The sequence below is a fragment of the Aotus nancymaae genome, unplaced genomic scaffold, assembly GCF_030222135.1.
Source record: "Aotus nancymaae isolate 86718 unplaced genomic scaffold, 86718_ANA_hifiasm-v0.15.2.pri h1tg000008l, whole genome shotgun sequence".
NCBI classification, from domain to species: Eukaryota; Metazoa; Chordata; class Mammalia; order Primates; family Aotidae; genus Aotus; species Aotus nancymaae.
The window spans coordinates 45,355,271-45,372,702 of record NW_026988419.1 but is presented as its reverse complement, the minus strand read 5'-3'; the positions used below and the strand labels follow the sequence as shown (position 1 = coordinate 45,372,702).

Below are 17,432 nucleotides of genomic sequence, written 5' to 3'. Positions count from 1 at the left end.
TTAAGTATATTCTGATCAATAAAGCCATGTGAGTCACAAATTAAAGAACCCATCATCACATTAATTTATCTGGTAATAAATTCTCGAGCTGACAAATCAGCATAGAGTTCAAGGGAACACTATGAAGACTTGGACATTAGCTGTCAAAAAAGAAGGCCATATGTAAACAATAGGCAGAAGCAGTTCATCTTGATCTTCAGGATAAAGAGTAGAAACTTTCATTCACCTGTTGTTTCTTCAAAACCCTCCTTAAGGTTCATTATAATCTGATGTCACGTGGATAAATACTTTGGTATGGTATGTGAGGTACTGAACAAAAACAGATGGGACTTGGAAGATACCATCAATTGACTTTTTTTTTGAGATGGAGTCTTGCTCTGTCTCCTAGCTCCCAGGCTGGAGTGCAGTGGCATGATCTTGGCTCACTGCAACCTTTGCCTCCCAGGTTCCAGTGATTCCACTACTTCAGCCTCCCAAGTAGCTGGTATTATGGGCACCCACCATCACACCTGGCTAATCTTTGTATTTTTAGTAAAGACAGGGTTTCACCTTGTTGGCCAGGTCGGTCTTGAACTCCTGACCTCAGGTGATCAGCCCTTCTCGGGCTCCCAAAGGGCTGGGATTACAGGTGTGAGCCACCATGCCCCCATCAATTGACTTTTAGTCCTGTCTGACATACAGTAGTTTATAAATGTAAATTATTTTAAAGCAATTTAATCCTAAATCATTTTCAGAAAATTATACTCTTGGATTAAAAATGGATCAAAAGAAATTTAAAAAAAACAATTGATAGTATCATGAAGATATTTCAAATGAAATAATATATCAACAGTATTTTGAGGCCAAGAATGTTAGATGACCAAATCTGAAGATCTATAATGACATAGAAAGGGGAAAAAGGGCCAGGCACGGTGGCTCACACCTGTAATCCCAGCACTTTGGGAGGCTGAGGCGGGTGGATCACGAGGTCAAGAGATCGAGACCATCCCGGTCAATATGGTGAAACCCCGTCTCTACTAAAAATACAAAAAATTAGCTGGGCATGGTGGCACATGCCTGTAATCCCAGCTACTCAGGAGGCTGAAGCAGGAGAATTGCCTGAACCCAGGAGGTGGAGGTTGCGGTGAGCCGAGATCGCGCCATTGCACTCCAGCCTGGGGAAAAGAAAAATTATAAATGTATTGACTGTTATTTAGCCACACACATTTGATTTGCCTATTCAGTTCTTTTCTTTATTGAAAACTGATTTTTAAAATTTAGTATAAATTTATATTTAGAATGAATAAATTTACTATAAATAAAATGAATTAGCAATCTTAAAATGGACATTGGTTTTCTCTCCATTACTAGTTTCTATCTGTGATCATGGTCAAGCCACTTAATTTTCTTATATGAAAGATTCTCTGTAATTTTAATAGAAATTTTATTATTTCTATAGCATTGGTATAAGCATTCATTAAGATCAGAAGTATATAAAGTCAGTGATTATGACTAGAAACTATTTAGATAAATAATGTCTATAAATAAATATATTACCTAAAGACAACCTTCCAAATTTGCAATTTATAAAAATTCAAATTTTCTGTGATGAATTGCATTTATCTTCTATATTAATGTGAAGCTGAGAAGCAGTTATTGAATATAATCCAGAATATTCAGAACATCTTTCCTTGATTGTGAAAAAGACTATAATTGAATTGCTCTTGAAATATAATTGTGATACAAAGCATTTTTCTACATACGTAAGATTGACTAACAGTCCAATCACTTATACTTAGCCATATGATTATGAGTAGCTTGCAGCTGACTGTGGATTTTACATTACAATTAGGAAGGACATACTTTTAAAACCCACAAGAGGAAATTTTACTCATGATGCATCACATTTTAAATTGTGATATATCCAAATCCATATTTAAGAAAACATTAAGCTTTCATCATATTTCTAAATTCATATTTTAAAAAGTAAAGTTTTTATCACATAAATATTACATGCAGTACCCTTCAACCTGTCTAATCACTAGAAGGATAAGATATTACTAAAAAAGAGATGACAGGGGTGAAATTAAAAGAAACAAAGTGCATTTTAACTTGTGATATGGTTTGACTGTGACCCCATCCAAATCTCATCTTGAATTGTACTCCCATAATTCCCATGTGCTTTGGGAGGTACCTGATGAGAGAGAATTGAATGGTTTCTCCCATATCATTCTCCTGGTAGTGACTAAGTCTCACTAGATCTGACGGTTCTATCAGGGATTTCTGCTTTTGCATCCTCATCATTCTCTCTTTGCTTGCTGCCATCCATGTAAGACAGGACTTGCTCCTCCTTGCCTTCTGGCATGATTGTGAGGCTTCCCCACCCAGGTGGGATTGTAAGTCCAGTTAAATCTCTTTCTTTGGCAAGTTGCCCAGTCTTGAATATGTCCTTAATAGCAGCATGAACATAGACTAATAGAGAAAATTGGTACCAGTAGAGTATGGCGTTGCTACAAAGATACTGAAAAATGTGGAAGCAACTTTGGAGCAAGGTAACAGGCAGAGATTGGAACAGTTTGAAGGGCTCAGAAGAAGATAGGAAAATGCGGGAAAGTTTGGAACTTTCTAGAGACTTGTTGAATGGCTTTGCCCAAAATGTTGATAGCTATATGGACAATAAGGTCTAGGCTGAGGTGGTCTCAGATGGAGATGAGGAACTTGTTGGGGACTGGAGCAAACGTAACCCTTGTGGTGTTTTAGTAAAGAGACTGACAGCATTTTGCCCCTGTCCTAGAGATTTGTGGAACGTTGAACTTGAGAGAGATGACTTAAGGTGTCTGGTGGAAGAAATTTCTATGCAGCAAACAATTCAAGAGGTGACTTGGGTACGGTTAAAGGCATTCAGTTTTGTGAGGGAAACAGAGCACAAAAGTTAGGAAAATTTGCAGCCTAACAATGTGATAGAAAAGAAAATCACATTTTCTGAGGAGAAATTCAAGCCATCTGCAGAAATTTGCATAAGTAATGAGCCAAATATTAATCCCCAAGATAATAGGAAAAATGTCTCCAGAGCATGTCAGAGGTCTTCATGATAGCCCCTCCCATCACAGGCCTGAGGCCTAGGAACAAAATGCGGGTTTGTTGGCCAGGCCCAGGGTCCCCAGTTTGCTGGGTATGCAACCTAGGGACTTGGTGTCATGTTTCCCAGCTGCGCCTGCCATGGCTGAAAGGGGCCAATGTAGAGCTTGGGCCATGGCTTCAGAGGGTACAAGTGGCAAACCTTGGCAACTTCCATGTGGTGTTGAGCCTATGAGTGTACAGAAGTCAAGAATTGAGGTTTGGGAACCTCCACCTAGATTTCAGATTTCAGATTTCAGAGGGTGTATGGAAATGTCTGGATGTCCAGGCAGAAGTTTGCTGCAGGGGCAGGGCTTTCATGTAGGACATCTGCTAGGGTAGTGCAGAAGGAAAATGTGGAGTCAGAGCCCCCACACAGAGTCCCTACTGGGGCACTTCCTAGTGGAGCTGTGAGAAGAGGGTCACCACCCTTTAGACCCCAGAATGGTAGATCTACTGAGAGCTTGCACTGTGTGCCTGAAAAAGCCACAGACACTCAACACTAGCCCATGATAACAGCCAGGAAGGAGGCTGTACCCTGCAGAGCCACATGAGCAATGCTGCTCAAGAGATGGGAACCCACCTCTTGCATCAGCATGACCTGGATGTTAGATGTGGAGTCAAAGGAGATCATTTTGGAGTTTTAAGATTTGACTGCCTCACCATATTTCAGATTTGCATGGAGCCTGTAGCCTCTTTGTTTTAGCCAATTTCTCCCATTTTGAATGCCTGTATTTACCCAATCCCTGTACCCCAACTGTATCTAGAAAGTAACTAACCTGCTTTTGATTTTACAGACCTGTAGCTGGAAGAGATTTGCCTTGTCTCAGATAATACTTCGTACTGTGGACTTTTGAGTTAATACTGAAACAAGTCAAGACTTTGGAGGGACTGATGAGAAGGCATGATTGGTTTTGAAATACGAAGATATGAGATTTGAGATGGGCCAGGGTCAGAATGATATGGTTTGGCTGTGTCCTCACCCAAATTTCATCTTGAGTTGTACTCCCACAATTCACACATGGTGTGGGAGAGACCTGGTGAGAGATAATTGAATCATGGGGCAGTTTCCCTCATGCTGATCTCATGGTAGTGAATAAGTCTCACTAGGTCTGATGGTTTTATCAGAGGTTTCTGCTTTTTCATCTTTCTCATTCTTTTTCCTGCTGCCATCCATGCAAAATGATACTTGATCCTCCTTGCCTTCCACCATGATTGTGAGACTTCCCCAGCTATGTGGACCTGTAAGTCTAATTAAACCTCTTTCTCTTGTAAATTGCCCAGTCTTGGGTAAGTCTTTAGCGGCAGTGTACAAATGGACTAATACAACATGATTTAAATGTTATAATCCTTAAAGACAGGAATAGGTCCTATTTAAAATATGTGTGTATATAATTTTTATAAACCTTATTAGCTACGTATAGGCCTTCTTCTTTTAAAGGTAGAATTCAATAAAACATTTCAAATGTATTTTGGGAAACAAATACAATGGTTTCCCCCACAAAATCCAACCCCTACTATTGTGTTCCATTTCACATTCATCCTGCTCTTTATCGTCACTTCAGCCACACTGGTCTTTTTTATAAATCAAACTCTCAAATCCTACATGAGGCAGTAGGCTCTCGCCCAGAGGTCCCTCAAACTGGATTACTTTTCCTGCTTTGTCTGGTTACTCTTCCACCAAATCTTACTCTTGATTAGTTTAATCCTGCTGACTCTCTAACTTATTTATTCATTTTGATGCCATGATCTTCGTGTTTGACATGACCACTACTCAACACTTTCATAATTTGTTTTGCTATATCTGTTGAAAACTTGCATTATTTTATATGTAAAATCTCCCCTTTAAATTAATTTTTGATTAATATATTGACATCAAAATTGTTGATGTTCAATTATATAATGAGAATTGTTATATTATGGATAATATATATTATATAATCAGAATTGTTCAATTATTATATGATGAGAAATTTGATCACATAAATGAACTTTGCATGAATAGGTATTTTTAATATGTTTTAAAAATATTATTTAGACAAGACGCTTTAGAGAAGTTCATGTAATGGGTTGAGAAGACAGTAGCATCAACTCTCTTTCCATAGATTTAGAAATACAAAACGCAAGTAAGTCACCCTACTGATTTGACCTGAAAATGTTTTCAAGGCCATATGCCTTCTTTATAATCTTATCTCTTCCTCCTCTGCAGTTGTACTAATTGGCTTGCCTCACTGTTATGAAAATTATCACGTGCATATTGTGCTGATGTTATACTGTTTCTCTTATAAAATAAGGGAAAACTAAAAGTTTATGTATCTACTAGTACACTTGGTCTCTTTTTGCATATTATACAGTGGAAGAGAACTGTAGATGTTAGGCACTCAATACATATTTAATTATTTTAAATTAAAAATTAAAATTACTTTTAGTTTTAGGTGTTTTGAAGAAGGAAAGATACTTTTTTGAAAATCATAAGAAGACATTAGTATTTCTCTATGATTGTCCTAAAAGTGCTTTTGTTCAACCTAAAACACCCACATGCGTTATGTGTAGAAAATAGTAAGCATTTTATAAACATACTCTTAATAAATTAATGACAGTCATTCATCATTGAAAGCGAAATTCATGCAATAGTTGTTAAAATAACCAAAACAATTTCACGATAATTATGTCATATCATTCACACAATCTGCATATTAAAAGGAGAAATGATATTGTGTGGAAGTAATTATAACCATGACAATACTGATCCTACTGAGCATTCAAAGTTCAATTAGCTAAGTTTCTAAATTTTAATAACATTATTATTCTAGTGAACAGTCCGCTTTCATTTCCCACAGCATATACCCAATATTATTGATCAGGAAATATTCTTGTTTATAATAAAATAAATATGTAGAATTTATGTGAGGGAAATATTCTTTTTTTTTTTTTTTTTTTTTTGAGTCAGAGTTTCGCTCTTGTTGCCCAGGCTGGAGTGCAATGGCGCAATCTCGGCTCACCGCAACCTCCGCCTCCTGGGTTCAGGCAATTCTCCTGCCTCAGCCTCCTGAGTAGCTGGGATTACAGGCACGTGCCACCATGCCCAGCTAATTTTTTGTATTTTCAGTAGAGACGGGGTTTCACCATGTTGACCGGGATGGTCTCGATCTCTTGACCTCGTGATCCACCCGCCTCAGCCTCCCAAAGTGCTAGGATTACAGGCTTGAGCCACCGCGCCCGGCCGGAAATATTCTTAATAGATTGATTTGTGAATATTTAAGAGTTTGGTAAAGTCTTATAAACATCAATATCATTCTCAGCATAAAAAAGTTAATAATATACAATGCATATAATTGTTTTCCTCAAATTTAGCAAAAGAATAAAGAAAACTGTAAAGTAAATTCTGCCTTTGATAAAAGATAAGTCAGCATATTACATGTTAGAACACACATAGTCATTATAATTAAACACACCTTTAAGGACAGAGTTTATTAAGTTTAAATAGCAAAATCTTTAAGGCACTGTTTATGTTTTTTGATGGCATCATATCTAATTACATTATTATACAAATATGGATTTATGAATATATTTAATAACTGTAATAAATTTTTAGAGCATAAAGCAAAAAATCAAAAGTATTTGAAAAAAATCTGTTTAATGATAAAGGTAAGGCAGTTAAAAAGTAAATACCCATTCTTTATGTCTGAAAAGCTGATTCTAAAACACTGATGAATTTGATTCAGTTAAAATCCTGGAAAAGATCATATATACAAACATTGACACTTTCTTATTTGTTTATTTGTTTATTTATCATACTTTAAGTTCTGGGGTACATGTGCAGAACGTACAGGTTTGTTACATTGGTATACATGTGCCATGGTGGTTTGCTGCATCCATCACTCTGTCATCTACATTAGATATTTCTCCTAATGCTAAACCTCCCCAATCTCCCCACCCCCTGCTACTCCTCCTCTAGTCCCCTACCCCAACAGGCCCCAATGTGTGATGTTCCCCTCCCTGTGTCCATGTGTTTTCATTGTTCAACACCCACTATGAGAGAGAACATGCGGTGTTTGGTTTCCTGTTCTTGTGTCAGTTTGCTGAGAATGATGGTTTCCAGCTTCATCTATGTTCCTGCAAAAGACATGAACTCGTTATTTTTTATGGCTGCATAGTATTCCATGGTGTGTATTACCCAAAGGTATAAATCATTCTATTATAAAGACACATGCACACTTATGTTTATTGTGGCACTGTTCACAATAGCAAAGACTTGGAACCAACCCAAATGCCCATTGACGATAGACTGGATAAAGACACTTTGACTCTTTCTAAATGAGCCAAATTTGAAATTGATAAATTATTCAAATAACTAAAACAGTAAAGTCACCTTAACAATAAAGACCTTCCTGATAATTCTAGGACTTTTGAAAAACAATCGCCAATTTATAGAAAAGTTGCACATGCAATAGAGAGTACTCGCTACCACCTCTGTCTCCAAACCATTTAAGAACAAAACTTTAAAGCCTATTAGGCGAGAATACTTTCTTACCAAAAAATTTATCATAAACAAATATATTAAACCATCAGAAGTGGGAAATAAGTATTGATATATTACTTCATCTAAAACTCATGCGATTAAGCTTTCACCAAATGTCCAAATAATGGCTTTTCTAAAAAAACTCCAGTTTAGAATCACAAATTAGTTACAGTTTATCATGTTTCTTTAATCTCTCTTGGTCTTGATTTATTCTTCATCTCTTCCTTCATCCTTTTTACCTTTACACGTTTGAAGATCATAAGGCATTTCTATTGTGGAAGTTCCTTCCATAGTATTCGTCTGATTTTTAGGTTATTTATCTTGGCAGGAATACTGCAAAGGTGACACTGTGTTCTCATTGCATCCTATCAGTTGACACATGATTTTATTTTTTTCCTATTATTGATTCTGTTTTAATGAGAGCAGGTACTTTTTCCTTATTCTCAGATTTAGAGGGAAAGTTTTCAACATTTTATCATTATGTATGCCATTTGCTTTAAAAGTTTTGGACGTTCATAATTTGACACCTCTGTAAAAAAACTAAATTTTTTAGCATGCTAAATATTTTTATCATGGAAGTTTTTTGAATTTTTAAAAATATTTATTTTGCATATTGGATTCATTGTATGACTCTTCTTCCTTTGATATGGTAAATGATAAATGACATTGATAAACTTTTCAAATGTTTAAGGAACTACATTTTCATTACTGAAATAATTCTAAATAGGTTGTGATGTGTTATCCTTGTTTATTTCTGAATTCAATTTGCTAGTGTTTTGTTTAGAATTTTTCATATCCATTTTTGTGAAAGATATTGGCCTAAAGTTTTCTTTTATTACTGTCAAGGTTTGATATCAAGGTTATGTTCACATTTTTTAATGAATTTGAAAATTTAGTTGGGCATAGTGGCTCATGCCTGTAATCCTAACAATTTCAGAGGCCAAAGTGATAGGATTGCTTGAGCTCAGGAATTCTAGACCAGCCTGGGCAACATAATGAGATCCCCTCTCCATAAAAGGTCAAAAAATTACCTGGGCATGGTGGCACCTGACTGTGGTCCCCTTCTACTTGGGAGGCTGATGTGGAATGATCATTTGGGCCTGAGAGGTTGAGGCAGTGAGCCATGATTGCACTGCTTCACTCGAGCCTACTGGGCAGCAGAGCAGGGCCCTGTCTCAAATAAATACATAAAAATAAAGAGTTTGATAATGTTTCCTCTTTTTCTATTCTTTGGGAAAATTTATTTACAATTTGCAGCATTCATTTATAAAGATATATGTCTTGGAGTTTTCGGTGAGATGTTTAAAATTACAGATCCAAAGTTCTTAAAATTGTATTTTGTATTGGATAGTCTTGAAAGAAAGAAAGAAAGAAAGAAAGAGAGGAAGAAAGAAAGAAAAGGAAGGAAGGAAAAGAAAGAGAAAGAAAAAAAGAAAGAGAGAGAGAGAGGAAGGGAGGGAGGCAGGGAGGAAGGAAGGAAGGAAGGAAGAAAGAAAAGGAGATCTTAGGACAGTGACTTGGAAACAGGTCAGGTAGTCCATAGAACAGGAGTGAGGGACTAGGGAAATTGAGAGAGAAAGAGGAAAACTGATACAAATCTGCATAATCAAGCTGTTAACCACTCTAGATAGTTGTAGTTTGATCCCCTGGAAGTTGCTAAGTTGGTGTGAAGAGTGCACCTGAAAGTTGTCTGTCTTAGTCCTGGATATAATAAATGTTCATTAACTGGTGTCTGTGTGCCCATTGGTCAAAGGTTGCCATATGTGATGTTAACTTCCTCAGGCTTACACTTCTGAGCTATACACACTTTAAAGCTAAGCTGGTTTCTGCTGTGTCCTGACTATTGTTTTGGATAAAGGACAAGGCAAAAAGCAAAGATGAGTTGTGTAGGTGAGTCAAGGTGTTATCACCACATGTCTGGGCACAGATGGTTGTAATGATTTTATAAAGAGGTTAACCCCATGGAGGTGAGGTAGGGCAAAGGTATTTAAAACAGTCAAGAGGAATATGGTGGCCCATGCCTGTAATCCCAGCACTTTGGGAGACTGAAGCAGGTGGATCACTTGAGGTCAGGAGTTCCAGATCATCCTGGCCAACATGATGAAAACCTGTCTCTATTAAAAGTACAAGAATTAGCTGGACCTGGTGGCAGTCACCTGTAATCCTAGCTACTCAGGATGCTGAGATGGGAGAATCACTTGAACCAGGGAAGTGGATATTGTAATGACCCAAGATTGCGCCACTGCACTCCAGCCAGGGTGACAGAGTGAGATTCTGTCTCAAATAAATAAATAACATAAACAAACACAAAATTAAGAAAAATTCAGATTTTCTATTCCATCTCATGTCAGTTTTGCTAAAAATATAACAACAACAAAATCTTTAATAATATTGATTTTCTCTGTTGTACATTATAGGATATTTCCTTAGCTTCTGCTTTTACTTTTATTATTGCCTACTTTCTATTTCACAGTGTTTAATTTTTGCTCTGTTTCTAAGTTTTTGAATCAATGATTAAATCTGGTTTCCATTTTCTCTTCTTTTTCAGGTAGTCAATAAAGATTATAAAATTCTCTTTAATACCGCATTAGTGCTGAACCTTCTGTTTAAATGTGTTCCATTTTTATCAGCATTCACTTCAAAATGCTTTCCATTTTCCATTGAAATTTCCATATTAACACATAGCTTTTCATTTTAAAGTTCACAATTTAATTTTCAACCTTGTATTTACTATTAATAGATATTTATTTCTGAATTCAAGTTTAATATCATTGTGGTAAGATAGCATAATTTGCATCATTTCATTCAACTTTTGTTGAGGCTTGCATTCTTGCCCAGGATTTGGCCAATTCTGGTTAATGTTCTGGTGGTCTTGAAAAAGGTTTCATTCTACAGTTGTTTGGTGTAATGTTCTGTACATATCCACCAGGTCAATTGGATTAATTTTATTCTTCAAAAGTGTTATATTGTTAATGAATTTTGGTCTCTTTTCTCCCTCAGTTCTAGAAGAAGAAAGTGGTTTTTTCAACATTACTGTAGGTTTACATCCTCCTCCTTGTCACCTATGTCAATTCCTGAATGGTGTATTTAAGACTATCATTAGGTGCATAAAATTTTAAAGTCTTTTTACTGTTATTAAATATTTATCTTTTTAAATTATACTATGAGTTTTGGGGTACATGTGCAGAATGTGCAGATTTCATCCCTGTCATCTACATTAGGTATTTATCCTAATGTTATCCCTCCCCAATACCCCCACACCCCTGCTATCCCTCTGCTGGTCCCCCCCACCCCATAACAGACAGTGATGTGTGATGTTCTTCTCCCTGTGTTCTTGTGTTCTCATTGTTCAACACCCACGTATAAGTGAAAACATGTGATATTTCATTTTTTGTTCTTGTGTCAGTTTTCTGAGAATGATGATTTCCAGCTTCATCCATATCCCTGCAAAGAACATAAACTCATCCTTTTTTATGGCTGCATAGTATTCCATGGTGTATATGTGTCACATTTTCTTTATCCAGTCTATCATTGATGAGCTTTTGGGTTGTTTCCTAGTTTTTCCTATTGTCAACAGTGCTGCAATAAACATATGTGTGCATGTGTCTTTGTAACAGAATGATTTATAATCGTTTAGGTATATACTCAGTAATGGAATTGCTAGGTTAAATGGTATTTCTATTTCTAGATCCTTGAGGAATCACCACACTGTCTTTCACAATGGTTGAACTAATTTACACTCCCACCGACATTGTAAATGGATTCCTATTTCCTCACATTCTCTCCAGCATCTGTTGTCTCCTGATTTTTTAAAATGATCACCATTCTAACTGGCGTGAGGTGGTATCTCAATGTGGTTTTATTTGCATTTCTCTAATGACCAGTGGTGATGAGCTTTTTTACATATGTTTATGGGCTGCATAAATGTTTTCTTTTGAAAAATGCCTCTATATCCTTTGCCCACATTTTGATGGGGTTATTTTTTTCTTATAAGTTTGTTTAAGTTATTTGTAGATTCTAGATATTAGCCCTTTGTCAGATGGGTAGATTGCAAAATTTTTTCCATTCTATTGGTTGTGGTTCAATCTAATGATGGTTTCTTTTGCTGTGCAGAAGCTCTTAAGTTTAATTAGATCCCATTTGTCTATTTTGGCTTTTGTTGCCATTGCTTATGGTGTTTTATTCATGAAGTCCTTGCCTAGGCCTATGTTCTTAATGGTATTGCCTAGGTTTTCTTCTAGGGTTATTATGGTGTTAAGTCTTATGTTTAAATCTTTAATCCATCTGGAGTTAATTTTTGTATAAGGTCTATTCTTTATTATTATTTTTTATTTAAAGTCAACTAACCTAAAACTCATTTAAATCAATATTTCTAAGTCTACCATAGGGCCTTAGATACATATATAGTCCTTACTATTTTACAAATAGTCTTGCTAGTAGCTTCCCAGCAATATAATCACTAACAGATTACCAAATTCTACATCTACCAAAAGCATCAGAGCAGCCTGTTAATCCTTTGTGGATTTTACAAGTATATTTAGACTGTGTGGCTGTTAGTGGGCCTTACATTTATTAACTTTAAAAACCATCACAAAACATCCACAAATTGCAGTATTTACTAACAAGAAAAGTATTTGCTTGCCTGGAAAATTTTCCCCAATGAGAAATGGGAAAAGTATCTGATATTTATATAGCTATTGTCTTTCTTTTGGTTGAATAATTAAATACTTTTAAAATATTTTGACCTTTCATATTCTTGTATTTTATATTTAAGATATTTCTCTTGAGAACAAAATAGCTTGAATTTTCTTGAGCAGACAATCTTTTTCTTTTAACTGAAATATTTATAATACTTGCATTTATTGTAGTTACTGGTATATTTATATAAATTTAACATCTTTCTTTTTTTGCTGTTTTACACATCTGACTTATATTCCATTTTATCTTTTTTATCTTATCTTTTTTGTGCTAATTAGCCTTAGATTTCAGCTTTTTCTTTGTTATCTTTTTTCCTTTACATTCTTTAACAATTTTTAAAGATTATGCTAGAAATTACATGTCATATCTCTGATTAGAATCTACTATATAAATTGGTACTCTTCTCACTTATTAAAGCAAATACATACGAACACTTACTTTAATTAACTTAAATTTAAGATGTATTTTGTATATTTTAACTTTTAAAAGTCACTAAGGAATGGAAACATGCCATTCCTAGTACATTCGACTTTCATTTCTGAGTTTCAAAATTGTGATATAATAAAATATTCTGGAGTTTAAGAACTTTTTAATAGATAACTGGCTCAGATTTGGATACCAGAAGTGGCGTGCTGCCATAACAGAAATCTGAAATATGAAGCATTGTCTCTGAGTCTCAGAGACACAGAGAAAGTGGAATTTCGTAGAGTATGTAGTGAAGGGTTGAATGAAGTGAGAAAATTGTTATCAGTGATATATGATTTGTGACTAGAATCTCCACCGACTTTGTTCTACTTGGTGTTTACAATGACTGTATTGCAAATTCATTAACTGCCCCACATGCAACTGAACTTATTATCAAGTCAGAATGCACAAGAACTTTGATTAGCATGAGGAAAGCATAAACCAAAATTATGCATTATCCATATGGCAGAATTACCAGTTCATCAATAATCTGTTCAAACTCGTAATTATTAACATTGTGTCTTATTTAAACTTGTGTTTTTCCATTTTCATAAGTAATTGAGGCCAAATACTGCTTTGTAATTCATAAAACAATAAAAGAGGATTATTGAAATAAATAGTTCCTTAAAATCACTTCTATATATTTCATAGTTTAGACATGGGGAATCTTAAAAAATGGAACCTGAAACTCCTCTCTAAACTAAACATTTTAAAATCATTATTTTGCAAGAACATTTTTTTAAACAAGAATGTTCTGTCAATTTGATAAACATCTGCCTACTGACATTGGTTCCTCCTTAAGAATTGAATAGACAAGTATTATATATGTTAATAAAATAATAAAAATCAAGACAATTGCTATACTGTGTCCTCATTGCATAGGGCAAAAGCAGTGTTTTGGCAGATAGGATAAAAACAAAATTACATAAATAATAGGGTTTTTTTAAAGATGATGAAAATATTTCTCCAAAAGATAATGCATAATTACAAAACTTTAAGTGGAGAATCTATTAAAATTTTGGGGGGATAGATTGTATTTTTGGGAAAGGATTTATGTTGTCAGAAATTAGTTATGCTCAACCATCTGAATACATTTAATATTATTCTGTCTTGAGTAACTGAGTTGTGAGGCAAATCTTTGACCCGTTCCTTAAGTTTCTCTTGTTTAGTGACAGTGAAGCAGAAAATCTAATTAAACTAATCAAAAGGCAGTTGGGGATGATAAATTTTGTTTACACGAAAATTAGTGAAGCTGTTCTGGTCAGAAAATAATTCATCATCTAGTAAAAAAAATTAGTCAAAAGGACATATTTCGCTGTTGATGTCATGCAGAACGTCTTTCAATAATTAGTTTCCTCCTTCCATTTCAGCAGATTTTACATTTTCTGCCATCTGTTTAGAGTAGACATAGTGCTGATGTCTAACCAGCTAATGAACAGTATTTTTCACATGTAGATTTCTCTGAGTCATCAAGTGCCTTTTGCCAACAGCATGATGGTTCACTGATGATATTCAGATATGGAGCAGTTCCCAGGTTGGTTACTTGTGGTAGTCATAATTGCTGTTTGTCAAATATTTCCAATACTCTAACCCCCAACCTTCCTACCTTCTAGGCTCAGAGTAGTATGGCCTGGCTGTCTCTTGTGTTTGTAAGTGGTTTGATTCCTAGTTTAGGTCAATGAGGCACAAACATTTAATTGTTGAAGTCAGAACTTAGCATGAACTTGCTACAGCAAGAACTCTTAGATCCTTTATCTTTCCTCTGACATGCGAACTAATACGATGTGCAAAGGTGACCACTCCATCATCCAAAGTCTCTGAGTGATTGTAATAAACAAAGTCCCCATGATGCATATTGAACATAAACAAGAAATAAATCTTTGTTGTTTAAAGCCTCTGAGATGCTGGGTGTTGTTCGCTACTGTAATAATTCTCAACTCAAATCCATATCACCTAAGATTTTCTTTTTTTTTTTCCTTAGGTTTATATAGTTAGAAATATAATTCTCTTATAGACAGGTCAACTAGGGGAAATAAGTTAGCAAAATCATTTGAATTGGTTGTGTGCATACTGGGCAGGGCTTATTCCTTTACTTTAGCCTCTTTGCACATGTAAAGCAGGCCATAAGATGTTCTGTTTTGCCATGGACAATGCAACCATTTTTAGGTCGACCTTGACAAATCACACAAGGTTCAATGGCATTAAGGGGCAAACTAGATTCCATACTTTCCTCTTTGTCTTGTGTTTCTTCCCTTTCAAACTCTTTCACATCTTCTTGGCTGCTATAAATAATGCTACTAGAAGTTGATGGCTGAGACTAGTCCTCACTTTCTTGTGATTGTGAGGTTTGTGTAATTTTATCATTTTCCTCAACACACAAGTCTTTGGAATCATTGCAGGTGTCACTTTGAAGGTGAGACTGATCAAAAGGATCCTGTGCAAGAGCTGCAGGAAAAGAAACCTTCATCTTCACATTTGGTTTCTAGACCATCTACCTTATCTAGAAGGAGAACAATTAGTGAGACAGAAGAAAATTCAGATTAATTATCTGGTGAATGACAAAGAAAATGCCAAAATCTGATCATGTTGGCCTTTCCTTTGATGAAATCCTGGCTCTGTGTGTAACAAGGGAGATATGTTGTAAAAGAAGCAGTAGCAGTGAATCTACAGGGACGCCATTGAATCTGAATCTTGATACTAGTGTAAGTGAACATTCAAGTGATTGGTTGGATTGGGATTCAGTTTCAGATCAGTTTAGTGTAGAATTTGAAGTTGAATCTTTCAACTCAGAAGATCATAGCCTTAGTGAACAAAGACAAGGACTCTCAGATGAAGATGATGAGGTATATTGAGTTACTGTGTATTAGGCAGGGGAGAGTGATACAAATTCATTTGAACAAGATCCTGAAATATCCTTAGCTGACTATTGGAAATGCACTTCATGCAATGAAATGAATCCCCCACTTCTGTCACATTGAAACAGATGTTGGGCCCTTCAGTGAGAATTGGCTTCCTGAAGATAAAGGGAAAGATAAAGGGGAAATCTCTGAGAAAGCCAAACTGGAAAACTCAACACTGAAGAGGGTTTTGATGTTCCTGATTGTAAGATAACTACAGTGAATGATTCACCTATTACTTTCAAAGCAGGTTTCTATTCTTAAGAGTATAGCATTTGTTTTGCAGAAATCAGTGATGCATTATTTATTTATTTATATATTATAAAGTTTCCAAATGGTATATTAGTTTGACGGAGAGATATTTTGTGTCAAAAGCTCTTACTTTAGGTAAATTTACTGTCTAAAAAGCACCTATATATCTTTATTCACATACACTAGCTTCTTGTTTCCTTGCACCAAGAAAAATGCTATATTGTTGAATGATAGGATTAAAGCAGTCTTTCTTAATTGTGGTCTACCATCAAGAGCATCACAATTAATGACTTTGCTTATTAAAAATGCAGATTTCCCCAAAACCTCATTTCAGGTCTACTGAACCTGAATTACAGGAGATTTGTAGCTGCACAGAAAACAAGCATTTCAAACAAGTTCTCCAGATGTTTCTAATATATAGCAATGTTTAAGAATCACAGCTTCCTGAATACTTTCATACAAAATTATCATATTTATTCAGAGCATTAAAGTATCAGCCAATTCATGTAATTTCTAGTATTAAGAGAATGTTGATTTACAAATTTATAAAACTTGGACAATAAACATTATTTTAGATACAAATTAAATGTTTAACTTTTTTCACAGCCTTAAAAGCTTGGAACAATTTTTGTGTTTGACTTAGCTTTTTGCTTACAAACTAAATTGTTAAACTGTGCTGTGTATCTCTTTGTATCAAAGGCTGAAAAATAGTGGCTGAGTAGAGTTTACATAAAAAATACAATAAAATCTGTTGTAGAATGACAGGTTTAAGTTGTCTTCACTTGTGAGTTGCCAAATTGTCAAGATAGCCCTATCGTTTTCTTTGTATGAGAAATATTATAAGTTGCACCTCAAACTTCTGTTTACAGAAGTATTTTAAGGGCTACAATATAATGATATCATCCAAATTGGCGTTGTTCTGCCATGAAGAAGTCTGAAAAAAAAAATGCAAAGATCAGGTTAGATTTTATCAAAATTCTTTCGCACATTTCCAAACAGAATCAACATTATTGCCATTCTTGACCTCAATTGTTCTCAAAAGCATTATTATCAACTAGCATAGGAATTAATGACTGATGAAATTTTGTTGGTGGGGAAAACAGATATTTGTGCTGATACATTTTTGCAGTTTTGGTAGCATGCCATGATAGATGCAGTTATAGTCTATTTACATACATTATATATTGCCATGTTAGGGAATTTTAAAAGGTAGTATTCAGTAGTTACATATCTACTTGAATGAACTTGGAAAATGATTCTACATTAATGCCAGTACTTCTATAAATATCCCCAAAATAACTATGCAGATGATCCTGTCACTCTTTCTGGTGTAATGAAAGAATAGTTAAAATATTTTTTTGAGTAGCAAGCGCTATGTATAAACTGTCTCATTTATTTCTTACAGTGACTCTGTGCGGTGAATACTATTACCATCTCTGTTTAATACAAACTGAGGTCCTTTCCAGATTGAAAACTAAAAGAGAAATTATTCAATAGCTAGA

At 35.1% G+C, this 17,432-nt stretch overlaps 2 pseudogenes; one reads left to right on the top strand and one right to left on the bottom strand.

The window, feature by feature from the left end:
• The window catches only part of LOC105725127 (THO complex subunit 1-like), an 84,047-nt pseudogene extending 79,738 nt beyond the window's left edge, over positions 1 to 4,309 (bottom strand).
• A 5,270-nt stretch (positions 4,310 to 9,579) lies between these two features.
• LOC105725128 (E3 ubiquitin-protein ligase Mdm2-like) lies at positions 9,580 to 15,942 on the top strand (annotated as a pseudogene).
• The last annotated feature ends 1,490 nt before the right edge of the window (positions 15,943 to 17,432 follow it).